The following is a 27,612-nucleotide window of genomic DNA, read 5'->3' on the forward strand; positions in this document are numbered from 1 at the left end:
GGCTTATTTGTATACGTGTGTGTGTGGCTGTTAGTGATGGCAGAATTTCGGAATGGGTTTTTTAATGTTCACCTGTAGGTTGCATTTTGCAAAACTGGAAGAGCTTTAAAACTGACCCTTTAACTCATAAACAGTTAAAAAAATATTTTTTAAAAAAAGGGGGGGAAAAAAGCCGCTTTTGCGGGGGGCACTTGTGAATAATTTGATGGCTGCCCTGGAGGAGAAGCTTCCTTCCAGGCAGCCAGCAGAGGAGCTTTAGAAATGCAAATTAACTCTGCTGCGGGAAGTGTGCACAATGTCCCAGGCTCTCCTTGCCTGCCACAGGAACTGGGCTGATTCCCTCTGCCCCTCACCCCAAGCTCTGCCTCCCTGCACTGACGGAATTTGCATCGCTAAAGGCAGAGCCCACACTGAGCATCTCTGACTCTGCAACAGAAATCCCTGAAGCTGAAAAGGAAAACAGCAAACGGAGAATGTTGGGAGAACTTCACTCACAAAAGCGGGGGGGAATCATCCCTCTCCCCACTCCAACATCTGCTGGCACTCTCTGTGTTATACAGGGTGGGTTTGACCACTGGGCTGCTTTTGCTGACACAAGGTCAGCGAAATCACTTGGGAATCCAAGGATGTGATGATTTAATCACAGAAAAGCAGTCAATTGATGCATCCCTGGCTGGAGAGAACGCCCAAAAATGGGGAAAAGATGAACGGCCACCAGAACAAATCCTACAACACCATGGAGCAGCCCCTGGGAACCCAAACAAATTCATACCAGGTGCCAGAGAACCCACTGATCATTTCAATGCATCGTTAGATTACAAGCTGTCCTCCAAATCATAACCAAGCACACAGCTCCAGCTCCTGACCTTCTCACCCACCAATCCACTCCCATGAGCAGCGCCACATTTCACCCTGGGATGGCATCAGATTCTCTTCCAGCAGAAGGACCAGCAGGTTGTGGAAAATTAAATGACTCAAAGTGCTCTTGGCAAAGAGATGGCCAAGAAAAAGTGGTGAAACAGAGAACAAAGGAAATAAAACTTCACAGAGCCATGAATATCAGATGTTATACAAAGTGGGGGTGCACATTAAGGGGCACATGCAGCAGGCGGATCGGGAAGTCTGTACCTTCCAAGGACCTCAGCCACTGCGGAAAGGGACACGGAGATGCGGCCGGGCAAATCGGCATAAAAAGGAGGCTGCGTCCTCCAACACTTGGACAGACCCCACGGGAAATGCCCCGTGGCCTCTCCCTTTGTCCGGGAATAAAGTTACTTTTACACGACTCCTCCGGCTCCTCTGGGGACACAAACCTCTGGCCACGGGAACTTTCCCGCACACTGCCGGCCACGGGGCAGCCACCTCTGTCCTACCCACAGCAGCCGGGACGAGCCAGCGCTGCTCCGGCACCGGCTCCTGCCGAGGCAGCAGCGGGAAGGAGACCGCGGGCAGCCGCTCCCGCAGCGCCCTCACGCCAGGGCGAACACGGCGCCCACACGGCACAACGAACCCGCCACAGCCCCCTGCCGCCCCCTCCGCCCGCAGCCAGCCCCGAGCCCCGCCAGAACCGAGCGCGGCTCCCACCTGCGCTGGGGCCGCCTCCGAGCTCCGCCGCCGCCTCACCGGGCTCCGGCCGCCGCCGCCGCTCCCGGGCCCGCACAGACGCTCCGCCAATGGCGCCTCTGCTGCGCCACGGCCGCCCTGCCGGCGGCTCCGGGCCCGGGCTGCTCCCCGCTCCGACCAATCAGCGCGCCAGAACCACGACTGACGGCAGCACCGCCCAATCGGAGCGAGGGGCGGGCTCTGCACACGGCCCAGCCCCGCCCCGCGCTCCCAGCGCCCCCCGGGCTGCGTGAGGGGAAAGCCGCAGCTGAGGAGCAGCCCTGGAACGGGCCCGGCCCGAGCCGCCATTCAGCTGAGAAGAGAAACAAAGCTCTCCGCTGCTCCCGGCCCGACCTGCCCAGCCCTGCGTGTCGGGTGCCTCCGGCTCCTTGGGAAGCCCTGCAGCCTCGCTACTGCCGCCCCTAATTCGGAGCATCAGTGCATGGCTTTGATTTCCCCGAGAAAGGGAAAACCGCCCCAAACCCCTTTGGCTGAGTGCACGAGGGGAGAGATTTGTGGCAGAAAAATCCAAAAACTCAGAGCAGGGTAATGCGAAGTAAAAGAAGACCCTTCCTAACTTCTTCCTCCCACCCCTCCCTCCTTCCATCTCCACCTCCCAGCCTGGCAGTGCAGGACACAGGGAATTGGGGCCATGCTCAGTTCATCCCCGGTGCCTTCTCCCGCTGCTCAGGGACAGGAGTCGTTCCCCTGCTGCACTCCGGGCTCCCTCCCACCAGACAGTTCTCCAGGAACTTCTCCAGCCTGAGTCCGTCCCACGGGCAGCAGTCCCCTCACACTGCTGCAGCCCCGGGGGTCACTCTGCCCCGGGGTCAGTCCTGCAAGGACAGGCTGCTCCGGCAGGGCCCCTCTGTCCACGGGTCTCGCACGGGGTCACAGCCTCTCCTCAGGCATCCCCTGCTCCGGTGGGGGCTCCTCCAGGGGCTGCGGGGTATCTCTGCATCCCCGTGGATTTCCAAATCTCTTCCACATTCCAAGCCCTTGTGGGGCTTCTCTCTACCCTGAGGCTTCTCCATCAGCTCTGAGCTGTGGCGGGATCTCCGGCTGCCTTTCTGTCTCACGGGGGGTCTTTCCTCCTCGCAGCTCCCTGGGCTGGGTTTGCAGCCACTCCTCGTGGATCTCTTCAGTTTTTCCTCCCCGCTGGATTCCTGCACCGAGGAGCTGCTGAAAGCGGCCTCTTCCACGCGGTTCTGCCACAGGGATTTGTTCCCCCTGGTCTCCATCTGCAGCTCAGTGCCTGGGGCAGGAAGGAGAAGGAGAGGAAGGGACAGGGAGAAGGGAAAAGGAAAAGGTAGAAGGAGAGGAAGGAACAAGAAGAAGAAACCAGGGAAGAAGGAGAGGAGGAAGGAAAGTGGAAGGAATAAGGACAGAACGAGGAGAGGAAGGAGAGTGGAGAAGGAGAGGATGGGATTTGCCTCCGTGCCACAGGGAAGGGGAAGGAGATCCCCCCAGTCCATCCCCGGCAGGACGGCGTCGGCAGCGGGGTTGTCCTGCAGCCGGGGGTGATGCTGGGCTGGGAGATGGAGCAGGAGAGAAGGGAAAGGGGCAGTGACTTCCTCCTCACCTGCCTGGGGCTCCCGGGGCATCTTCCTCTTCCTCACAGCCTCCTTCTCCTTCTGGCCATAGCTTTGGAATGACAAATCCTGTTTTCAGGGCAAAAACAAGGGGTGAGTGTGTTAGGTTGGGGGTTCCTCCAGCCCAAGTCCATCTCTAGAAGTCACCAGGCATTTGTGTTCATAAACCCCTTCAAAATATTAAGATCCAACCACAAAAGCCCTAAACACAGAGACACAGCCCCAAAACTCCCAAAATCTTGATATACAGGAAAAACTCCTCCACAATAGGAAAATTCTGCCCTTCAAAAAACCAAACCACCAACATTTAGACCACTAAAGCTCAGAAACAACAGGATTCCCGCCCCCACCCCAAAAATTTAGAAAATATCAAGATTCAGCCCAAGAGATCCAAATTCAAACAGAAAACTCCAAGATTCAGCAAAAATAACCTCTCAGGAGTTCCCTCTCTCTGGGTTTCTGGGGGTCCTGTGTATTTTGAGGTTCCCCCATATCCGGGATTCCCACCTTCTCTGGGCTATCAGGGGTCCGGGGAATCCCAGGGGTCCCCCCTTTCCAGGCTCCCCACTTCGGTGTCCAAGGGGTCCCTGGTTCCCCTGCTCTCCATCTTCCCCCTCCCTTCAGGCTGCCAGGGGTCCCCCAGCTCCGGGATCGCCCCTCTCCGCTCTTCCCACTCCGTGGCTCTCGGGCTTCCCCCAAACCTGGATCTCCCAGGCAGTCCCTGAAACCGGTGTCCCTGAAACTGGCGTCCCGCTCACACTGCACCGGCACCGGGCGATTGCCATGTGGTACCAGAGCCTGACCCAGGGAGACCAACCCACACATGGGGGGAGACCCCACATCCCCCCACCCACAGCCGGGGCTCTGCCGTGAGCTGTCAGCGGAAACCGCCCAATAAACCCTCCCAGGGTCCACACAAGGTATTTGGGGTGAGCTTCCCCTCCCCGGTCCCCTGCAGAATGCGGGGGGGCGATGCTCCCGGGGCGGGGGGCTGCAGATACGGGGAGCGCTGGACGCACGTGCTGCCTCCTCTTCCTCTCCTCCTGTTCCTGCTCCCGCTCCTCCTCTACCCCTCCTCTTCCTCCCACTCCTCCTGCACTTCCTCCTTCTCCTCCTTCCATCCCTTCTCCTCCTCCTCCTTCATCCCATCCCCCGCTTGTCCTCCCCCCAGGCCCAGTGCCCACCCTTGGCCCCCTCCCCCCAAACCCATCGCATCCCATGGGAGGAGCAGGGATGGAGCTGGGGCCGGTCGGGCTGGGGCAGCGCTCGGCTCTTGGCTGCTCCCAGCTGCTGTATGGGAAGCTAGGAAGGGGAAAAGAGGGAAGATTGTTGTGTGGAGAAAAAAGTTTGGTGCTTGTGGTCACACTGGATGGGGACTTGGACCCCTTTGTTCTCACCGCAGGAGTCTGGAGATTTTGGAGGGGGAATACAGAGATGGGTGTGGGATGCCAAGGGATTTTGGGGACAGGGTGAGGGGTTGTGGGAGCCACTTGCTGGGGGCAGTCAGGCCAGAGACCCCTGGGCTGGACTCCTGGTCTGGGCATTCCAGCTCCCATTTTCTGCTCTCTTCCTCCCTTTTTCCCACCTCTCTCAATATTTTCCCGTCATCCCCACCACACCCTTGAGATGCCCACATTCACCTGAGTCCCACTGCCCCCAGACACGGGAGCTCCCAGCACCACCAGTACCACCAGTACGGCCCAGCTGCCAGCACACGCCCCATGGCCAGTGCCAGGCAAGTGTCACCAGCCCCAAAGCAGCTGCGCTGTGCCGTGGAGGGGTCCCCGTGGCCCTGCCCCACGCGGCACTGGGAGCACCAGTCCGGACCAGTGCAGAGCACGGGTGGGCGGTGTCAGAACCCACGAAAGTGGTTCCACCACAAGCCATTTAGAACCCCCCAAACTGGTGGAAAGCATCAGGATCCTCCCAGAAAAGGCCTCACCTCCGCCTCTGAAAATGACCAGGAAATCACCCAAATCTGATTATAACCCCCCCAAAACTGGTGGAAAACAGCAGGATCTACCCTAAAACGGGCTCCCCATGTCCTTCCCTGTGGGCCGCACTCCAAGTGCAAGAGCCAGGTGTGTCCCCCCTCCCAGTAACACATCCCTCAGGATTGGAGGGTGCCCCAAAACCTCCTCAGGAACCAGATCATCCAAACCTCTTCATCCCAGCATGTGTCTGTTTCCTTCCAGACCCCATCCCAGCCATCCTCCCTCTCCCAAATACAGCCCCATTCTTAGGGTGCCAGAGCTGCTTCTGGGGGCATCAGTGAGTGCAGGGGATCCTTTATCCCCCTCGTGCAGCTTCAAGCTACCGAGGGCAAAGCCTTGGTTTCTAGGGCTGTGCCCGCTCCTCAAATCTGTCGGATTTAATACCCAAGTGTGGCCGGGACACGGCCCCGGGAGCTGCGCTAATGCCCGGCGGTGCCCGGGAGGGTCTGAGGGGAGGGGAGTTCATAAGGCCGAGGCGGCGGCAGCGGGAGCCGCGGGGCCCGGCCCGTGGGGGCGGCCGGGGGTGAAAAGTGCGCGGCGACCCCAGCGCGGTGCCCGAGGGCTGAGCGGAGCTGGTCGGGAACAACCCCCGGAACCCCCCGGTGCCCGAGGGCTGAGCGGAGCTGCTCGGGAACACCCCGCTCGTCTCCGCCGCTCCAAGCCGCTTTCCCGGCTCCGGCTGCCGCCGCCGCCCGGCCCCGGCGCGGTCCCGCGGGGTCGCCGCTCGAGGCGCAGCTGGAGGGGCTCGATCCGGGCCGCGCCCCGCCCGTCCCTCGCTGCGGCTCCTTCAGTGACGCGGGGCTGCGGAGATTCCCGGGTGAGGCTCTTTCATTGCATTTTATTCCATTCTCTCTATTTTTTTGTTTTTCTATTCACACCTCTCTCCCTCCTCGGCGCTGCCCTTCTGGCCACACCCGACAGCGCCCGTCCCGCCGTGCGGCTCTTCAGTGACACCGGGCGCCGCGGACATCCCGGTGCAGTTTTTTATTCTATTTTACTCCATTCTCTGGATTTTATTCTACTCACCCTCCGCCCGTCCCTCGGTGCAGCTCCTTCAGACGCGGGCGGGGCAGACGCCTCTCGCTGCGGCTCTTTGATTGTATTTTATTCTCTTCTCTGTATTTCCTTTCGTTCCCAGCTCTCCCGTCCCGCGGAGCGGCTCCTTCAGGGACCCGGGGCGGCACAAACCCCTCAGGGCGGCTCCAGCAGAGCCCCGCCCGCCGCCGCTCCCCGAGGCCTCCCCGCTGCTCCCCGGCCATCGGACACCGCAGGCCGACCCGGCCCCTTCTTCCCCTTCTTCCTCTTCTTCCTCTTCCTCCTCCTCCTGCCGGGATTCAGCCCCCGCCGCCGCCCGGCTCCTTCTGCCGCTCCTGCCCGGCACGAAGCGGCGGTGCCGCTGACGGGGCCGGAGCGCGGCTGCCCCGCGACTGCCCCGCGCCTCAGGGCCGGGCCGGGGAGTGACCGCACGGCTGGGGAGGGACCCCCGCTGGACACGGCAAGGATTCCTGTCCCTCAGGGGGAAGCACGAACTCACCGAAACTCCCATCCCTTCTCCGTGCGCCGCTGGCCACAGGAGGGAGGGAAACGGGGATTGCGCTGGAGTTTTACATTCAATCCTTACAAAGCAGAGTCCCAGACGGAGCTCCGCTTTCAGCTTCCAACGAGGGAATCCAACGGGAGCGCTGGCGCTTCTGTAACCTCAAGCTCTTCCTTGATACTCGACACTTTAGTCCTGGCCATAGGAAGCCCTTCAGCAGCAATGTCTCTCCCAGCCACTGGCTTCTGGCTCACACCCAGCTCGGAGTTTGGACAAGAAACCCAAAGTCCCAGGAGAAGCAGCTCTGCTGTTACTTTCTTTTTTCAGAGTTCTTTTTATTATATTTTACATATCATCTATATTTTACTGGGTTTTTTTCTTTTTCTAAAATCTCGTGTTTATTCTCTCTTTGCCCCCTCCAGCCCTTGTTCCCCTCCGGGAGGTTTGTGGGGCGCTGCTGTCCCTCAGCCCTTCCTGCCTCGGCACCCGCGGCCGCTCCGGTGCCCTCAGGCCCCGGCTCGAAGCGAAACCACAAAACCCTCTGGAAAGAAAGCCGGTCTGGGCGAAAACCCTGCAGGGGGGATTGAATCCCAGGGACAGCGATTGCTGAGAGTTGGAGATTCCAAACGCTCCAAGGGGCCCGAGGGAACCGCGCTTCGGCCTCGGGGCCTCCCTGGGGCACCGCGGGGACCCCCGAGCAGAGCGACTCTTCCTGCCACCCAAAATCCGCAGCTTTGGGTCAGCTGAGGAAAAGAGCTGGAAAAAGGGGCTGGAAAGGGGCTGGAGCCCGAGGGAACCCCTCAGCCATGGCCCGGAGCAGCCGCAGGAAAATGCCCCGGAAACCAAGGAAATCGATGGAAGTAATGAGGAATTTTTGAACCCTTCCTGCTGCTGTTTCCAGAAGGTCCCGGCCGGGTCCTGCCGGGAGGAGCCGGGGGCGGGGAGGGGCCTCAGGGCTTAATTGGGGAGAAAAGTTGAATTGGGGCAAGGAAACTTTAATGGTGGGGAGAAGATGTGAACGGAGGGGATTTGAATGGGAGGGGATGATTTGAACGGGGCAGAGAAAATGAAGTGGGGGAGGAGCCCCCCAGCCCTCGGCTGTGCCCCGAAGGTGCTGCCAGCGGTTCCCCTGCTCCCACCCCCCGGGCTGGGGGCGCGGAGCTGCCGCTGCTCCCCGGGAATGCCACGGGATAAAAATTCCACTCAAGTTTTTATGTTCCCAGTCATTCCCAATAAGATCCCACTTGCCCCCAACATGGTTCCAGTTGTTCCCAGTCATGCCCTGTATGGTTCCTTTCACTCTCAGTCCCTCCCAGTAGAGTAAGGTAGGGCCCCAGTCACTTCCAGTATGAACCCAGCCACTCCCAGTCAGTCCCTCTATGATGCCTTTTGTCCCATCATGGTCCCAGTTGCTCTAAGCATGATCCCACTATGAGTCCAGTCACCCCCAGTATGATTCCAGGTAACTTCCCAGTATGAGTCTGGTTTGATTCCTGTCAGTCCCAGTATGATCCCAGTCACTCCCAGATACTCCCAGAACTATGCCAGTCACTCCAATATGACCCTGTCACTCCCAGCATGCGCCAGCTACTCCCAGGACGATCCCAGTTGCCCCCTGCATTTTTCCAATTGAACCCTTTCACCACCGCTGTGGTTCCAGTCTCCCAGAATGATTCCCGTCTGTCTCAGTATGATGCAAATTACTCCCAGTATAACCCAGCAGCACCCATTGGGCCTCAGCATGTTCCCAGTAGCTCTCAGTGTGGTCCCAATATATCTCAGTATAATCCCTGGTGCTCCAAATCTGGTCCTGCCCAGTCCCGGTCCTGGTCCCAGTGTATCCTGCTGTCCCATTCTGTCCCAGTTCATCCCAGCCTGTCCCAGTCCATTCTGGTTCCTTCCCGGCAGCCGCCGCCGTTTTTTGAATTCGTCTTCCCCACTCCCCCCGCCCCCATCAAAGCTGCCCCCCCGCCCCCCAAGATGCTGATGGGGGATCGGGGGCTTCGTGTTGGGCTTCATCTTCCTGGCGCTGGGGCTCGGCTTCTACCTGCGCAAGCAGGTGATGGGAGGGGCCCGGGGGTCGTGTCCCCCCTCCCCCGGAGCTCTGTGCTCCCCCGGGGCCCCCCAGCCCGGTGTCACCCCCTTTGCTCTGCCCACAGAGCTCCTGAGCCGCCGGCGGCCGCAGCCCCTCCCCGTGGCCTCGGGCCCGGCCGGGACCCCCCGCTCCATCCCCGCGCTGATTTTGGGGGGGTCGTGTGTCCCCCCCAGCCCCGCTGTCACTCTGCCCCCACCCGGCTGCTCCCAGTGTTCCCAATAAAGCTTCCCAGTTTGGGCTGGTCCCGTTTATTGGGGGGCACTGGGGAGGGACTTGGGGGAAACTGACGGGGAGCCGAGATTGGAGGGGGCAGAACCGACCCTGGGATGGTTCGGGAATGGGGACCCCCCTGTGTCCCCACCGTGTCACCCTGCCCTTGGGAAGCACCTGAGCGCCAACACCCAGCGAACCGCAAAACGTGCCGGGTCGCCCCTAAATCCCACAGCCCCCAACGACCCCCAAATCCCACAGAAAAAGTCCCCTCAAAAGAGCCCCGAAGAAAGGCGCCAATCAGAGACAGCGCTGGACAACCTTCAGCCAATCAGAGCGTGCGGCGCTGGTGACTCACCAGTTGCCAGGCAGACCCGCAGTGCCCAGCGCTCCCCACCCGGACCCCACCTGCGCCCCCCCCTCGCCCCCAGCGCCCCCCGCCAGGGGAATTTGGGGAGGGGGCGCGTGGGGGGCTCCCAGGCCGGGCCCACAGCCCAGCCCTGCCCCAGACCGACCTGTCCCGGCTCCATCCCGGCTCCTCCCGCGGGATGCGACCGCGTTGGGAAAACGGGGGGCCAAGGGTGGGCGCTGGGCCCGGGGAAGCAGGAGAAGGGATGTGGGAGGAGGAGGAGGAGGGATGAGGAAGGAGCGGGAGAAGGGCCTGGAGAGAAGAGGAGAAGGAGGCGGGATTAGGAAGGAGGAGGAGCGGGAGGAAGAGGAAGGAGAGAGGAAAAGGAGGAGCAGGAAGACGAAAAGCAGCAGGGGAAGCGCGGGGTCGGTGCCCGCTCTGTCCGCCGCGGCCCCGGGAGCATCCCGCAGGTGAGCGGGGAAGGGGAGCTCGCCCCAAATGTCTTGGGGGTCCCCGAGAGGCGTTTTCTCTTGGGGGGTGTTTGGAGCTCGCAGCTTCCAGAATGGAGCCCCAAATCTCCTTGTGGGTCCCTGGGAGGGTTTCACTTGGGGGGGGGTGCGATGTTTGGATCCTGCGGGACCCCAAAGCTGAGCCGCAAATGCCCCTTCGGGGGATATTTTGGGGGCTCCGTGCCGGTGCGGGGGTGGGAGGGGGACATCGTTCTTGGGGCCCCCCTGGGAGAGCGGTGGAGGGGAACGCCGGGAGCCTCAGGGTGGGGTGAGGGGAGAGGGGCGATCCCGGAGCTGGGGGACCCCCGGCAGCCTGGAGATGGGGTGAGCCTGGATAAGGGTGGACCCCTGGGATCGCTGGAAACCTGCAGCAGAGAATCAGGGGAGAAGGGACCCCTGGGAACCGCAAAACCCCCCGGATCATCGCTGAGTGGGACCCCAGAGAGGGGGAACCCCAGGAGCCACAGGACCACGATGAGCCCAGGGAATGGAGACCCTCAGAACCCCAAGCGGAGAGATCAGGGAGGGGGAAGTGCTGGTGTAAGAGCTTTGGGGTTCAGTCTGGACTGGGCGTAGACGAGACAGTGACCAGAGATCTCTATAGGCAGATCTTGGAACATGCGGTTTATTGCAAAGGGCGTGGGTATAGGGGCACTGCTTAGAGCTGCAGCTGGCAGCTCTGAGCAGGCCCAAGAGAGCAAGAGAGTAAGCAAGTAAGTAAGGAGAGAGAGAGCGAGAGGAGTGAGAGTGAAGAAGAAGTAGTAAGAGTGTGTAAGAGTGGAATGGAATGGTGAAGTCCTGGCTACAATACAATAAATCATCTTCTGTACTGAATATTCTAATTGTCACTAACCAATCTAATACAAGATACAAATCCTATAGCATTTACATACAGCCTGTAAGAGTTCTTATATTACCATAGAGTGTTACATCTTAACTTCTAAAAACTACTCTTTGGACCCCTTCTGCTGAGCTAGTAGGGTCTGCTTTGACCCTTGGACCTGCCTGCAAGCAGAGGGTATTGTTCAATCGAGAGGGGATTACCTTCAGTCGGCCATACCATTGTTTTCCAGTTGTTCAGTAGCTAAGACTTGGTATTTCAAAAGTGGCTTTCATTTCGATGTTGCCTGTAGTTTTCATATTCCCAAAATCTTTTGTCAGGCAATCATATTTATAAGGCTTTCCTGTTTCATCTTCCCCAACATGCTGGGAGGGTTATTTGGGCTGAATCGTGGTGGTTTGGGGTTTTTATAGACACAAAAGCCCCGGAGAATTCCATAGATGGACCTGGGCAAGAGGAACCCCCAGCCCAAGGCGCTCACCCCTTGTGTTTCCCCCCCCAATCCAGGATTTGTCATTCCCAAGGCGTGGCTGGATGGAGGAGGAGGAAAAGCCCCAGAGATGCCGCACGAGGAGGGGCTGCAAACACAGCCCAGAGAGATCCAAGGAGGAAAGAGCCCCCCTGTGCCGGGAAGGCGGCCGGAGATCCAGGGGGAGCTCGAAGCTGGGGGAGAAGCCTCAGGGTGGGGAGAAGCCCCACAAGTGCTTGGAATGTGGGAAGGTCTTCAGCTACAACTCCCATCTGAGAGTACACCAGAGGATCCACACCGGGGAGAGGCCCTATGAGTGTGGGGAATGTGGGAAGGGCTTCAGCCGGAGCTCCCAACTGATGGAACACCAGAGGATGCACACTGGGGAAAAGCCCTATGAGTGTGGGAAATGTGGGAAGAGCTTCGGCCGGAGCTCCAGCCTGTGGGGACACCAGCGCACCCACACCGGGGAGAGGCCCTGTGAGTGTTCTGAGTGTGGGAAAAGGTTTCCAAGCAGCTCCGATCTCCTCAAGCATCAGAGGAATCACACGGATGAGAGGCCCTTCCGCTGCTCTGACTGCGGGAAGGGCTTCAAGCAAAACTCCAACCTCGTCACCCACCGGTGCATCCACACCAGGGAGAGGCCCTACGAGTGTCCTGAGTGTGGGAAGGGCTTCAGCTACAACTCCTGCCTGATCCGGCACCAGAGGATCCATACTGGGGAACGGCCCTACGAGTGTGAGGAGTGTGGGAAGAGGTTTCAGACCAGCTCCGATCTCCTCGTACATCAGCGGATTCACGCAGAAGAGAGGCCCTTCCACTGCTGCAACTGTGGGAAGGGCTTCAATCAAAACTTCCAACTCCTCAGGCACTGGTGCATCCACAGCAGGGAGAGGCCCTACGAGTGTCCCGAGTGTGGGAAGGGCTTCAGCTGCAACACCGACCTGATCCGGCACCAGAGGATCCACACTGGGGAACGGTGCTACAAGTGTGAGGAGTGTGGGAAGAGGTTTCAGACCAGCTCTGATCTCCTCAGACATCAGCGGATTCACACAGAGGAGAGGCCCTTCCGCTGCCCCGACTGTGGGAAGGACTTCAAATGCAACGCCCACCTCGTCAGGCACCGGCACATCCACACCGGGGAGAGGCCCTACGAGTGTCCCCAGTGTGGGAAGAGCTTCTCCAGCAGCTCTCACTTGACCCAACACCAACGGAGGCACCGCTAAGGGGAGCCCTGCGAGTGCCCCGAGTGCGGGAAGAGCTTCGTGCGCTGCTCCAGCTCCATCCCCCGTGGGAGGATCGGCGTTGGATGATCCCCAGTGACCCCCGTTGGGCAGAGCCCTGGTGACCCCCGTTCCGGGTGATCCGCGCTGGGTGGGGGGAAGGTGTTGGAGAGATTTCTTTGCCTTCTCCTTGTGCTGCTGGGATTTGGTTGGGAATAAATTCCCTCCCTGTGCCCAGGCTGGCTCTGTTGTGCTGGTGCTCGGGGTGGGATCTCTCCCGGTCCTTCTCTCAGCTCCTGGGCCTTTCCTTGTATTTCCTGTCCCTGTGCAGTTGCAGAGGGCACAGTTGCTGCCAAGCAAAGAATGCCCTCATCTAGGGCCTCATTTTTGGGCACACCTGGACATCTCCATCCCCATTTTGGGGTGCATCTGAGCTCCTGGATATCTGGGACCCCATTTTTTGGGCTATATTGGGTTTGCTCGATCTGGTTTTGGTAGCAGGGGGACTACAGGGTGGATTCTGGGAGAAGGTTCTGGAAGCTTCCTCTATGTCCAGCAGTGCAAATCCATGGTGGCTCCAAAGATGGAGGTGCCAGATACAGAGAACCCCAGGGATGCAGAGATACCCCGCAGCCCCTGGAGGAGCCCCCACCGGAGCAGGGGATGCCTGAGGAGAGGCTGTGACCCCGTGCGAGACCCGTGGACAGAGGGGCCCTGCTGGAGCAGCCTGTCCTTGCAGGACTGACCCCGGGGCAGAGTGACCCCCGGGGCTGCAGCAGTGTGAGGGGACTGCTGCCCGTGGGACGGACTCAGGCTGGAGAAGTTCCTGGAGAACTGTCTGGTGGGAGGGAGCCCAGAGTGCAGCAGGGGAACGACTCCTGTCCCTGAGCAGTGGGAGAAGGCACCGGGGATGAACTGAGCATGGCCCCAATTCCCTGTGTCCTGCACTGCCGGGGTGGGAGGTGGAGCTGGAAGGAGGGAGGGGTGGGAGGAAGAAGTTTTGAAGGGTCTTCTTTTAATTCTCCTTATCCTGCTCTGAGTTTGATAGCAATAAATTCAATTCGTATCTCCAGTTTCAAGCCTGTTCTGCCTGTGACAGTGTTTGATAAGTGAAATCTGTTGGTCCTCAGCTCATGAGCCCTTGGTTAAATTTTCTGTCCCCTGTCCGGCTGTGGAGGGCAGGGAGAGAGCGGCTGTGGTGGGTACCTGACATCGGGCCAGCATCACCCCACTCCAATGGGACATGTTCCTGTGTGGCCCTGGGCTATGGTGCCACTGTTGCTGTTGCTTTTGTCTTCCTTATGATTTTATCTTTTGCATGAAATGCTTGTGAAGTGCCCCCGCTGTCCCTTGTGTCCCCTGGGCACCGACAGCCCCGGCCCTTGCCCTGCTCCCCCTCCCACGTTCCATCCCGGCTGGCGGAGCCTTGGAGGGGTCGTGGGGCCGTGGGGCTGCCCCGGGGGCTGCGCCCCGAGCCGGGGCCCCTTCCCAGTGCTCCCAGTCTGCCCATCCAGCCTGGAGCAGCCAGCGAGGGCTTCAGCTGGGGCGGCAGAGAGGCGCTGCTGGGGGGTCTCAGCTCCGCTTGGCTTGGGTTGTTCTTCCCAAGCTGGGGAAAAACGACTTTGGGAGTTTTCTGCCACAAATCTCTCCCCTCGTGCACTCAGCCAAAGGGGTTTGGGGCGGTTTTCCCTTTCTCGGGGAAATCAAAGCCATGCACTGATGCTCCGAATTAGGGGCGGCAGTAGCGAGGCTGCAGGGCTTCCCAAGGAGCCGGAGGCACCCGACACGCAGGGCTGGGCAGGTCGGGCCGGGAGCAGCGGAGAGCTTTGTTTCTCTTCTCAGCTGAATGGCGGCTCGGGCCGGGCCCGTTCCAGGGCTGCTCCTCAGCTGCGGCTTTCCCCTCACGCAGCCCGGGGGGCGCTGGGAGCGCGGGGCGGGGCTGGGCCGTGTGCAGAGCCCGCCCCTCGCTCCGATTGGGCGGTGCTGCCGTCAGTCGTGGTTCTGGCGCGCTGATTGGTCGGAGCGGGGAGCAGCCCGGGCCCGGAGCCGCCGGCAGGGCGGCCGTGGCGCAGCAGAGGCGCCATTGGCGGAGCGTCTGTGCGGGCCCGGGAGCGGCGGCGGCGGCCGGAGCCCGGTGAGGCGGCGGCGGAGCTCGGAGGCGGCCCCAGCGCAGGTGGGAGCCGCGCTCGGTTCTGGCGGGGCTCGGGGCTGGCTGCGGGCGGAGGGGGCGGCAGGGGGCTGTGGCGGGTTCGTTGTGCCGTGTGGGCGCCGTGTTCGCCCTGGCGTGAGGGCGCTGCGGGAGCGGCTGCCCGCGGTCTCCTTCCCGCTGCTGCCTCGGCAGGAGCCGGTGCCAGAGCAGCGCTGGCTCGTCCCGGCTGCTGTGGGTAGGACAGAGGTGGCTGCCCCGTGGCCGGCAGTGTGCGGGAAAGTTCCCGTGGCCAGAGGTTTGTGTCCCCAGAGGAGCCGGAGGAGTCGTGTAAAAGTAACTTTATTCCCGGACAAAGGGAGAGGCCACGGGGCATTTCCCGTGGGGTCTGTCCAAGTGTTGGAGGACGCAGCCTCCTTTTTATGCCGATTTGCCCGGCCGCATCTCCGTGTCCCTTTCCGCAGTGGCTGAGGTCCTTGGAAGGTACAGACTTCCCGATCCGCCTGCTGCATGTGCCCCTTAATGTGCACCCCCACTTTGTATAACATCTGATATTCATGGCTCTGTGAAGTTTTATTTCCTTTGTTCTCTGTTTCACCACTTTTCCTTGGCCATCTCTTTGCCAAGAGCACTTTGAGTCATTTAATTTTCCACAACCTGCTGGTCCTTCTGCTGGAAGAGAATCTGATGCCATCCCAGGGTGAAATGTGGCGCTGCTCATGGGAGTGGATTGGTGGGTGAGAAGGTCAGGAGCTGGAGCTGTGTGCTTGGTTATGATTTGGAGGACAGCTTGTAATCTAATGATGCATTGAAATGATCAGTGGGTTTTCTGGCACCTGGTATGAATTTGTTTGGGTTCCCAGGGGCTGCTCCATGGTGTTGTAGGATTTGTTCTGGTGGCCGTTCATCTTGTCCCCATTTTTGGGCGCTCCCAAAAATGCCAGGGATGCGTCAATTGACCGATTTTCTGTGATTAAATCATCACATCCTTGGATTCCCAAGTGATTTCGCTGACCTTGTGTCAGCAAAAGCAGCCCAGTGGTCAAACCCACCCTGTATAACACAGAGAGTGCCAGCAGATGTTGGAGTGGGGAGAGGGATGATTCCCCCCCGCTTTTGTGAGTGAAGTTCTCCCAACATTCTCCGTTTGCTGTTTTCCTTTTCAGCTTCGGGGATTTCTGTTGCAGAGTCAGAGATGCTCAGTGTGGGCTCTGCCTTTAGCGATGCAAATTCCGTCAGTGCAGGGAGGCAGAGCTTGGGGTGAGGGGCAGAGGGAATCAGCCCAATTCCTGTGGCAGGCAAGGAGAGCCTGGGACATTGTGCACACTTCCCGCAGCAGAGTTAATTTGCATTTCTAAAGCTTCTCTGCTGGCTGCCTGGAAGGAAGCTTCTCTTGCAGGGCAGCCATCAGGTGACTCACAAGAGGCCCCCCAAAAGCGGCTTTTTCCACCCCCTTTTTTTTTTAAAATATTTTTTAACTGTTTATGAGTTAAAGGGTCAGTTTTAAAGCTCTTCCAGTTTTGCAAAATGTAGCCTACAGGTGAACATTGACAAACCCATTCCAAAATTCTGCCATCACTAACAGCCATGCACAAACATACACAAAATGCCCCAAAGCAATAAAGATTTTTGGTTCTTCTCCTCGGACTAAAAATTGACTCTCACACCTTTGGCCCAGACCCAACTGACAATATCAATGTAGAATTATTAAGAAAAACCATTCTAATGGTGTAATCTTGTCACTGAAAGTGTGGGAAGAACAAAAACTCTCCAACGACCTTTTTAGTGTTAGAGGATCAAGGCATTACTTTATTCTGGCCAGGATGTGCAAGAGAAATCATTTCATGCACACATAGCCCGGGTGTGCAGAGAAAATCATTCCATGGCACACGAGTTGTACCAGATTTTTCCTCAACTTTATACAGTCTAAACCCATAGAAATCCGTCGGTTTAATGTTCATTGGTTCCAAGTTGGGTAGTTCTTAGTATTTGGTTTCCTATTGGCCCCGGATTGCTTGGCCTCTGATGTTAATTAGGTGCACACTCCTTGATTTCCTTCTCAGCCTTTTCCAGAGCAGGGGTCTCCAGCTGTGCCGGGGGCAGTGTCTGGGGTAGCTGTTCCTTGATGTTTGCTGATGGGCATTGATGTTTTGTTGATGGGCGTTATCTTTTGGGTATCTTTTGGGCTGTTCCCAGTCTGTTGAGATGTTAAGCTCATCTCTGTTGAGTGGTGTAACATCCCTTAACAAACACTTTAAATTCCTTTCCCCAAGACAGAGGCAAACCAAGCCTGAGTAGAGAAATAAAATTTTAAAGCAATTCTGAACTTGGTGTATTTTCCATCAATCGAATCCCGCCCAGCCCAGAGTGTGAGTGTAACTGAGAGCCAGAGTGGAATTCTCCCGCTGTCTCGTGCAGCAGCTGTGGCGAGTGCAGGCACAGAAAGCTCTGAAGGTCGCCCGGTGCCAGCGAGGATTGGCCCCCAGTGCCTGGAGATGCCAGAGGAGGTGCCCAGCCAGACTATTTCAGCAGAGGATCTGTGGGCAGCCCCCGGGGCTTCCCCCGCTGTGGAGCCCTGGCTGCTGCTGCGGCCCCTTCTGTGCAGGGTCAGTGGCGGCCTCGCATGGTCCTCCTGCAGCCGGGGAGTGCAAATCCGCGGGGCTTCAGAGAGCTTGAGGCGAGGGTGAGGGGTCCCCCCGTGTTCAGCTGTGCTGGCGGCTGTTTCTGTGCTCGGGGACACTTGGAATGGGCCACGCCCTTGGCCAGCAGTGGTGCTTCTTTGCGCTCCTCAGGCAGGACCCGATGTCCTGGTTGGATGTTGTGGGCAGCAAAGTGCCAAGGCAGGGTCTGTGCCAGCCGAGCTTCCTGTGGAAGAGATTTCACAAGAGACAGGATTGTGGCCACAGACTGCTTGAAACAGACATCCCTGATCTCCATCCCCCACTAGGTCGAGAATTTCCAGGGGGAGGAATTGGAAACATCAATTCCAGGGGAGATAATTGAATATCTGCCCTGGGTCTGGCTCTTCTTCGTGCCAAAGCCAATGGCAGCAGCCGTAGCCGTGGCATCTTGGTTTCTCTCAGCAGCTTCAGAAGGTGTTTCTTTATTTCCCCATTCATTCTTTCCACCCGACCTGAGCTCTGGGGTTACCAGGGGGTTTGGAGGTGCCACTGTGTTCCTAAAGCAGCCAGAACGGCCTGAAGGATCTTTCCTGTAGAATGAGTTCCCGTGTCTGAGTGTATTTTCTGGGAGGGCCAGGGCAGGAGGCTCAGTTAATCTGCTTTTGAAGCCTTGAAACTTGTGCTTTCCTTCTGGTGTCCATGATGGGGTTTCTTGGCTGGCAGGAGAGGAGTGTTGTAGGGAGAGATGCCTGGCTCCAGAAGCGCTGCCTTTAGCAGGGCCTCAGTAAGAGGCTGTAACCCCTCCCTTGCCTCCCTTGGAACAGGGTATTGCTTTTAGACACCACTTGTCCTGGTTGCTTCAGAGGAATTTGGAGAGGCTCCATATCTAATTTTGCCTATTTCCCTAGGGCTGCCCACACTTCTGGGTTCCCTTCAGCAGAGGCCTTGGCAGACATTTGACACCAAGGTCCAGCAGCATTAGCCTCTGTATCTCCTTTGACAATATGAATTTGCATTCCCACTTTAGCCATCAAATCCCTTCCCAGTAAATTACAATCACAATTAGGAACAAACAGAAATTGATGCATTTCAAACCCATCCCCCACATCTACTGATAGTGGTTGAATAAAACACCCCTGCTCCTCTTTCCCACTTATTGCCTGAATAATGAAAGAACTTCTTGACAATTTCCCCCCTTAGGTCTCAGATTCGGAGTGGATCGAGAAGCCTCTGTGTCCATCAGGAGCGGCCTCGTCTCGATCCAGAGGCGCCCTGAATGTTCTCAAGGGCTCTGGTGCGGTGGGTCCCTGGTGTGCTGGGAGCTCTGAGAGCCCTGACAATCCATGTCCATCAGGGGTGGACTTGCTGGTGCTGAGGGTGCTGCTGTCTGTGCTTGCAGTGTCCTTGTGGCCTGCAGCTGGAGCCCTGATTCCTTGGCAGGGGCTGTTTGGGTGGGCTCTGCCGTGCCGAGGAGGGCAATGCCTGTGCCAGGTGCTTGTGGCCGCCGCCGTCCCCTGGGTGCTGGGGCCCCCTTGGGCCCTGCGGTTCATCCCTGGGGGGCTGTAGAAACTCTGCCATGGCCTTTGCCTTCACCTTGGCCTTTTGCTCATCCCTTCTTGCATTCCCCTGCTGAGCCTTTCTGGCCAAGTGCTGCAGGGGCTTCTTGTGCCTCTCCTGCAGCCCCCTCAGTGCCTGTGGGTGCTCATCCTCTGACAGCTGCTGAGCTTTCTGCACAATCATTCGTTTCTCCAGTGACCCAAACAAGATCGATGAAAGAAAATCCTGATCCTTCCACATCCCGCAGCCTCCTGGGGGCCGGGGGCCAGTGCCGGCCCTGCCCGGGGGGTGTTGGGGTCAGGCAGTGCCCGGCGCTGAGCCCCGGCTGCCCCACAGCCCCGTCCCGGCCCCGCAGCTCCCCACAGGCCCCCAGCCCGTGCTGCCCTGTCCTGCTGCTCCCCCCCACAGAGAAACCCCCTGAAATCCTGAACTTCTTTGTTTTCCTGTCCTGGAGACCAGGGTTACAAAAGATCTGGATCAGCTGGCAAATTCTGAGGATAAGATGGTGCTGAAAAGCATCCCAGTCCTCACTTTTTTCTCTTCCTCCTCTTTTCCATCTTCCTTTTCCTTTCTTCCCACATGGATTCCTCCTGCTGCTGTTTGCCTTAACCATATTCCTGCACACTCCCTTCAACCAATCCCTTCCCAGCACACCAACACCATCCGTCCCCTGTTGCTGAGACCCCTTCTCAACTTCCCTTTTTACCCCTGCTGGGTGTCCATGTCCTTAATTAGCTCTGGGAGAATGTGCAAACTGCCTCCACATTGTCCCCTTTTGCATGGGAAACGATGTCCATGGTTGTGTTCCGGCTTTGTTGTTGTTCTGGAAGTTGAGGAATTGAGCAGGAGCTTGGCTGAGCAGCAGTGTGTGTCAATCAGTGCCATTTTGTGGAGCTGATGGTTTGTGGTGTCACTTGCTTGTGTCCAAGTCGGTGTGGCTGTGTCCGAGCAGATTGAGAGCATGTGTTTGTAGGGAGGCGTTGCTGTTGTTCCTTGGCTGGGGGTGCCCGGTTTTCGGGCCATCCCCCCTGGAGCAGGGTGTCCCCCCTTGGTGCAGGCGCGGCCCTCAGGCAGCGCTCAGCCAATCAGAAGGCGCGGCGCTGGTGAGTCAGCAGTTGCCAGGCAGAGCCGCAGCGCCCGGCGCTCCCCAGCTGGAGCCCCCGTGTGGCCCGGCCTTGGCGCCCCCCGCGAGGGGAATTTGGGGAGGTGGGAGGGGGGGAGCGCCAAGGCCGGGCCGGCCCGTGCTGTGCTGGCAGAAGTGGCTGCGGCGGGGGCCGAGTGCGGGCAGGAGCGGCCGAGAGCCCAGCGCTGCCGCAGCCCGAGCTGCCGCAGCTGCATCCCTGCTGGTGCTGTGGGATCCGAGAGCTCTGGGGGACAGAGCGAGCCAGGGGTGGGTGCTGGGCCTGGGGGGAGGAGGAGAAAGGCTGGAGGAGCAGGGCTGGAGACCAGAATGGTGAAAAGATGCACGTGGGAGCAGCAGGTGGGATTCTGCAGGAGAAGGAGTAGTGTGAGGAAGAGGAGTGTGAGGAAGAGTAGGGATACAGGAGGCGGAGGAGGAGGAGCAGGAAGAGGAGGCACCGCAAGGTTCCAGCACTCGCTGTATCTGCAGCCTCCCCCCAGCCCCAGGAGCGTTGCCCCCCCCCATCCAGCCGGTGATCAGGGAGGGGGATCCACGATTTTCCCGTGGGTGAATCTTGGTATTTCTGAGGTTTCTTGGTCTCCATGTTGGTGCTTTGGTTTTTTTGTGGGGGCTGAATGTTTATATTTTGGAGGGTGTTTTGTCTGAATCTTGATGTTTTGGGAGTTTTGGGTCTGTGTCTTGATGTTTGTGGGACTTTTGGTCTGAATCTTGGTGTTTTGGAGGTTTTAACAGACACAAGATGCCTGGTGATGGCCTTGGGCAGGAGAAACCACAAGCCGAAGGCGCTCACCCCTTGTTTCTCCCCCCAAACCAGGATTTGTCATTCCCAAGGCGTGGCTGGATGGAGGAGGAGGAAAAGCCCCGGAGATGCCGCACGAGGAGGGGCTGCAAACGCAGCCCAGAGAGATCCAAGGAGGAAAGAGCCCCCCTGTGCCGGGAAGGCGGCCGGAGATCCAGGGGGAGCTCGGAGCTGGGGGAGAAGCCTCAGGGTGGGGAGAAGCCCCACAAGTGCTTGGAATGTGGGAAGGGCTTCAGCTACAGCTCCCATCTGAGGGTACACCAGAGGATCCACACTGGGGAGAGGCCCTATGGGTGTGGGGAATGTGGGAAGGGCTTCAGCCGGAGCTCTGAGCTGATCCGGCACCAGGTGGTCCACACAGGGGAACGGCCCTATGAGTGCTTGCAGTGTGGGAAGAGCTTCGGGTGGAGCTCCACCCTGAGGGCACACCAGCACACCCACACTGGGGAGAGGCTCTACCAGTGTTCTGAGTGTGGGAAGAGGTTTCAGAGGAGCTCCCATCTTCTCGTACATCAGCGCATTCACACGGATGAGAGGCCCTTCCGCTGCCCCGACTGCGGGAAGGGCTTCAAACACAACTCCCACCTCATCAGGCACCGGCGCATCCACACCGGGGAGAGGCCCTACGAGTGTCCTGAGTGTGGGAAGAGCTTCTCCAGCAGCTCTCACTTGACCCGACACCAACGGAGGCACCGCTAAGGGAAGCCCTGCGAGTGCCCCGAGTGCGGGAAGAGCTTCGTGCGCTGCTCCAGCTCCATCCCCCGTGGGAGGATCAGCGTTGGATGATCCCCAGTGACCCCCGTGGGGCAGAGCCCTGGTGACCCCCGTTCCGGGTGATCCCCGCTGGGTGGGGGGAAGGTGTTGGAGAGATTTCTTTGCCTTCTCCTTGTGCTGCTGGGATTTGGTTGGTAATAAATTCCCTCCCTGTGCCCAGGCTGGCTCTGTTGTGCCCGTGCCAGTGCTCGGGGTGGGATCTCTCCCGGTCCTTCTCTCAGCTCCTGGGCCTTTCCTTGTATTTCCTGTCCCTGTGCAGTAGCAGAGGGCAGGGACAGAGCGGTTTTGGTGTCTCCCGGCATCCAGGCAGGGCCAGCCCAGCCCCCGAGGGTTATGAGGGGGTTGTGGGGGTCCCCCATTTTCGGGACACTCCCGCTGGAGGAGGGTGTCCCCCCTTGCTGCAGCCCCAGCCCTCAGGCAGCGCTCAGCCAAGCAGGGAACACCCTCAGCTGGGGCCTCATTTTTGGGCACAGCTGAGTCCCTGGACCTCTCCATCCCCATTTTGGAGTGCAGCTGAGCTCCTGGATACCTGAGTCCCCAGTTTTGGGGCTCTATTTGGCTTGCACAGCCTGGTTTTGGTAGCAAGGTTGGTTCAGAAGTGGCTTCTGCGAGAAGGATCTGGAAGCTTCCTCCATGTCTGGCGGCTCCAAAGATGGAGGTGCCGGATGCAGAGATTCCCCCACAGCCCCTGGGAAGGAGGGAGGGGTGGGGGGAGGGTGTTTTTAAGGGTCTTTTTTTCCTTCTCATTCTCCTGCTCTTATTTTTTTGGTGTCATCAATTTAATTAATATCTCTAATTAGAGCCTGTTGTGCCCGTGCTGGTGTTTGCTGAGGGATCTCTCCCAGTCCTTATCCCCACCCGGGAAGCCTCGGTTCCATTTTCTCTCCCCTGTGCGGCTGCGGGGGGCAGGGACAGAGTGGCTTTGGTGGGTGCCTGGCACCGGGCCAGCGTCACCCCAGGCCATGGGCACCCCTGAGATCCCGCGTCCCTGGGGACACATTTCTGGGCACAACTGAGCTCCCACCTGCCCTGCACCTCAAGGTTCCCCCTCCAAAAAAACCCCACCGCGAGGCTGCAGTGTCCCTAAAGCCCCTCAGCCAATCAAAATCATGGCCAGCGCTGGCCATGGGGCGAGTGGTGGCAGCTGGGGCCGTACTGGTGGCACTGGTGGTGCTGGGAGCCCCCCGGCTGCGGGCACGAAGCTCTCGGGTGAGCGTGGGGGGGCGGGACGCGATGGGAAAGGGGGGGAGAAGGGGGAAAAGGGGTGATGGGACCCCTAAAATGAGTGAGAGCTGGAGGGGACCCTCAGAGGAAGAGCAGGAGGGGGCTGAAGAGTGGAGGAGAAACGGGTGGGAGGGGGTGGGAAGGTGGGGAAAAGTGGAGGATGGGACCCTAAAAGTGAGCGGGAGTGGGCTGGGGATTGGGGGATTGTGGGGGAAAAGGGTGGAAAGGTTGAAAAGGGGGGAAGTGGACTCCAAAACTCCTCTGGGGAGCGGCTGGAAATGGCGGGGGAGGGGATGTGAAATAGGGAGAAGGGTGGAAAAGAGGAAGTGGGAGCACGGGCAGGAGGGTCCCATGGCGGCCGTGGGGCACAGGGGGTGCGGAGCGGGGATCCGGGGTGGCTCCCGGAGCTCTGGGCGTGCTGGGGGCTGCAGGGGGGCACCCCCTGAGCTGTGTCCCGCACACACAGGGGTGTTCCAGGGGATGATGAAGTCCGAGTGTCACTTCATGAAGGGCAGCGAGCGGGTGAGGTTGGTGCAGAGGAGCATCTGACACCGGGAGCAGCAACTGCACTCGCCAGCGATGTGGGGCTGTTGGTGGGGGACACCCCGTGTGGGGAGAAACAGGCGCAGTGCTGGAACAGCCATGCAGCAAGAGTGGGGTACAAAGGGGCTCTGGCGGACAGGCTCTGCCGGCACAACCGCGAGATCGTTGCCCCGTTGCTGGCGGAGCGCAGAGGTGCAGAACGTCGGGCAGAGCGAGTCCCCTCGGGCCCTGCCCTGGGGATGAGCCTGGAGCCCCTCAGCCCCCCTGGAGCCCATCCCCGGGGCCTCTTGTCCTCCCAGGTTCCCCTGAGCTCTCCCAGTCTCTCCCAGTCCCTCCCAGTCCTTCCCAGTGTCTCCCAGTTTCCCTCCGCGTGTCCATCGCAGCCCTGCGTGGCGCTGGCGCCCCTCAGCCAATGAGAGCGCGTCTCTCTGATGACTCATCAGTTGCCAGGCAGACCCGCAGCGCCGACTGCCCCGTGCTGGACTCGGCCTCCCAGTGCCGCGCGCTCCGTTCCCAGTCGCTCCCAGTGCCCTCCCAGTGCCTCCCCAGTGCCCTCAATCCACTCCCCTCTCACGAGGGCAGCTCACTTCTCTCAGAACACTCCAACCCAAAGCTGTCTATGCTTCTAGGCCGATCTCTTGTCCTGTTTCTCGGTGTTGGGCATGCCATCAAGAGCCACCCTTCTTTTTAGCCTGGGCAAAGGGGCTGGGAGAGGGTTCGAGGGATCCTCGGAAGGCAGGGAGCAACTGGGATGGGGGTTGTGGAGTCCTGGAGGAGATGAGTGGGTTTGGCATGTGCTGGAAGGTTTAACGGCGTTCTGGACAGTTGGGGACGAAAAAAAGAGGGGTTTAGGGGGTCCTGATGGCTCTCTGGGGGGTTTTTTGAGAGGTCCTCACCTCTGTGGACCCCCGACAGATGCCAGCGGACACTGCCCGCAGCAAGATTCTGATGGGGATCGGGGACTTCGTGTTGGGCTTCATCTTCCTGGCGCTGGGGCTCGGCTTTCACTTGCTCGAGGAGGTGACGGGGGGTCCCGGGGATCGCATCCCCCCTCCCCCAGAGCGTGTGTGCCCCCCCGGGCCCCCCAGCCCGGTGTCACCCCCTTTGCTCTGCCCACAGAGCTCCTGAGCCGCCGGCGGCCGCAGCCCCTCCCCGTGGCCTCGGGCCCGGCCGGGACCCCCCGCTCCATCTCCGCGCTGATTTTGGGGGGGTCATGTGTCCCCCCCAGCCCCGCTGTCACTCTGCCCCCAGCCGGCTGCTCCCAGTGCTCCCAGTAAGGCTTCCCAGTTCACCCCAGTGCCGTTTATTGGGGGGCAGTGGGAGGGACTCTGGGGAACCCCACGTGGGAGCCAAGACTGGAGGGGCAAAACCGGCCCTGGGATGGATTTGGAATGGGGACCCCCGTGTGTCCCCCGTGTCACCCCGCTCTGGCTGCTGGGAGCCCCCGGCTGCGGGTGAGGAGCTCTTGAGTGAGTGGGGAGGGGCGTGGGGATGATGGGAAAGGTGTCTGAGAGGGGGATAAGGGCCGGGGGGACAGCGGGAAAGGGCTTCCCATGAGAGTCCCTTTGTTTCCCCATTGTTAGGGAAGATGAAACAGGAAAGCCTTATAAATATGATTGCCTGACAAAAGATTTTGGGAATATGAAAACTATAAGTGACATCGAAATGAAAGCCACTTTTTGAGATACCAAGTCTTAGTTACTGAACAACTAGAAAACAATGGTATGGCCGACTGAAGTAATCCTCTCTTGATTGAACAATACCCTCTGCTTGCAGGCAGGTCCAAGGGTCAGAGCAGACCCTACTAGCTCAGCAGAAGGGGTCCAAAGAGTAGTTTTTAGAAGTTAAGATGTAACACTCTATGGTAATATAAGAACTCTTATAGGCTGTATGTAAATGCTATAGGATTTGTATCTTGTATTAGATTGGTTAGTGACAATTAGAATATTCAGTACAGAAGATGATTTATTGTATTGTAACCAGGACTTCAGACACTCTTACTCACACTCTCTTGCTCTACTCACTTCTTCTTCACTCTCATTCCTCTCGCTCTCTCTCTCTCTTTACTTACCCGCTCACTCTCTTGCTCTCTTGGGCCTGCTCAGAGCTGCAGCTGGCAGCTCTAAGCAGTGCCCCTGTACCCACGCCCTTTGCAATAAACCGCATGTTCCAAGATCTGACTTCAGAGATCTCTCGTCTCCGTCCGTCCCGACCGTCCGACCCACCAAAGCACCTACACCCATCATTTGATCTCTTGAGCTGTTCCCTGGGACTCTCGGGGGGGCAGAACCTCACGGGGGGCTCCCCAAACCCCTGTCCCTCCCTGGGGGTCTCATGGGGGGCTCGCCCGGTGCTGAGGCGGCCGTGGGGCAGAGAGGGGTGGGAAAGGGGTGTCCAGGGGGGTCCCTTGAGCTCCCAACCTGCTGTGGGGTGCTGGGGGCTGCTGGAGGGGGGCACCCCCTGACCTGTCTCCCACACAGGTGTGTTCCATTCCTGGGGAAAAGCCCACTGGCACTTCCTTGATGACAACAACTGGGTGAAGTTCACGGACAGGAACATCTACAACTGGGAGCAATTTGGGCACAGAGGATACCCCAAAATTTGGAGGTGGGATGGAGTTGTTTTGAGGTGGAATTGAGCTGTTTGCAGTGGGATGGAGTTGCTTTGAGGCGCCTTTGATCCCTCTCGGCTTTTGGGGTGCAGAGCTGTGAGGGACTGAAATGTTCCGGGTTAATGGCTCAAACCATTGGCCACCGGCAACAGCAGCGGGGCCTTTGCTGGCCGTGGGCACAGGGAGCGCCCGGGGGCACAGGGGGGAACACCCAGCCCGGAGGGGACGAGCCGGGCCTGGAGCCAGGGAAGGGCAGAGGCCGATGGGAAGCAGATCCGGCCAGGTGGGACAGGGCTTTGGAGCAGGGCAGCGCCCTCCCTTACACAGCTGGCCCAGCTCTGGGAACCCGCCCGGGGCAGGCCCGGGACATGCACACAGAGGGCTGGAGGTTTCCATCCCTTCGCATGGGCCATGCCTGGCTCAGCTGCGCTGCCGGGAGGGGCAGGGCCATGTCTTAGAAGGGGCCATAAACCATCAGAGCCCCCAGAGTGCCCCGGGATCCACAGTGTGACATCGGACAGTGCAAAACTCCCCCGGGGGAGGTGCCTGGGTGTTCACCCAAACCTGAACCTGTATTAACCCACGGAACTTGGAGTTTCCTGCGCTTCCCCAGCCCCCACGGGATCCAGCCTGGGACCATCACTTAAACCAAGGACAGGGACATTGGAACAACCCAAACCAAAAGTTTTGTTGCTGATCCAGGGCTGCTGACTCTGTATCCTTCTACTCTCATACTTCCTTTGCCCTTATACATTTCCTGAGTGTTACTTTTATGCTTTTAATATTACTGGAGATGGTAACCAAAAGGGCTCCAAACCCCCTTCACACAGCAACCAAACTGTTCTGAAATAAACCCTACAGAGATATATTTACAAACACAGATTTTTCACTGTTGTTTCACTCTAATCTGCCCCAGGGAGCCATGAACCAGACCCTGGGTTACCCTCGCCTTCAGGGGCGGGGCGGAACAGGAGCCGGACATGGGGGAAGCTTCTGGAAGCTGCTCAAGGAAGCCACCCCTGGAGGCCCCCTATTTCCAAAGCCTGGCCATGCAAACCCAGGACACTGGATCCAAACATGGATCACTCAGACGGGGGGCACCAGGGCTCTGCCTGTCGTGGTTTGACGCAGCTGAGCGTCAAGCACACGAAATCTGTTATTTTTCATAAGGGGAAAATAAGAAAATATTGAGGAAAACTAGAGAGCTGCGAGGCAAAACAGGTTCAAACTTAAACAGTTGCTGTACAAAGAAAAAGTTTATTACCAACAGAATTAAAAGTAAAAGCAAATAACAAGAAATTCAAGCAAACCTCCCCTCTCTTCCAGCACTTCCCTCCTTTTACCCAACTCGCACAAAGGAAGCAGAACATGGGATTTTGGTCAGTGCTGCAGTTCTTGAAAAGTCTCTTTGTTATGCTTAAGGAAAAAAGGGTTTTCTTCTGCATCACGTGGTTCCCAAAGTGCCACCAACAGCAGACCCACCCAGAAAGAAACAATCTGCGGTGGTGTAAAACATCTCTTGGGCGTGCCCAGCCCCTGCCCTGGAGGGATCTCTGCTGAGAGAAGAGATTTTGTAATCGCCCAGCAGGACTTGCTGGAAAGGCAACCACTTCTTTGGTCACAGCGAGAAAAGACAGACCCACAGTCCTTTAGGAGACCCTATGCAGATCCTTTGTAACCCATTGGCCTTTACCGATCCCCTGTATCCCTATAAAGCCAGCCCTCTGCCCCTGCGAGGAGAGAGAGCTGCTGCCGTCCCTGGCTTTCCCCTTCGC

The 27,612-nt window shown here is 58.8% G+C and overlaps 1 long non-coding RNA gene and 1 pseudogene across 1 annotated transcript; one reads left to right on the forward strand and one right to left on the reverse strand.

The window, feature by feature from the left end:
- Window positions 1-27,612, reverse strand: part of LOC125318702 — an 84,931-nt pseudogene that overhangs the window by 35,571 nt on the left and 21,748 nt on the right.
- On the forward strand, window positions 11,391-12,390 carry LOC125318840. Its single transcript, XR_007200510.1, has 3 exons — window positions 11,391-11,449; window positions 11,870-11,955; window positions 12,376-12,390. It is a non-coding gene; the product is annotated as an uncharacterized LOC125318840 (long non-coding RNA).

Source organism: Corvus hawaiiensis, chromosome 31 (genome assembly GCF_020740725.1).
Source record: "Corvus hawaiiensis isolate bCorHaw1 chromosome 31, bCorHaw1.pri.cur, whole genome shotgun sequence".
Classification (NCBI taxonomy): domain Eukaryota; kingdom Metazoa; phylum Chordata; class Aves; order Passeriformes; family Corvidae; genus Corvus; species Corvus hawaiiensis.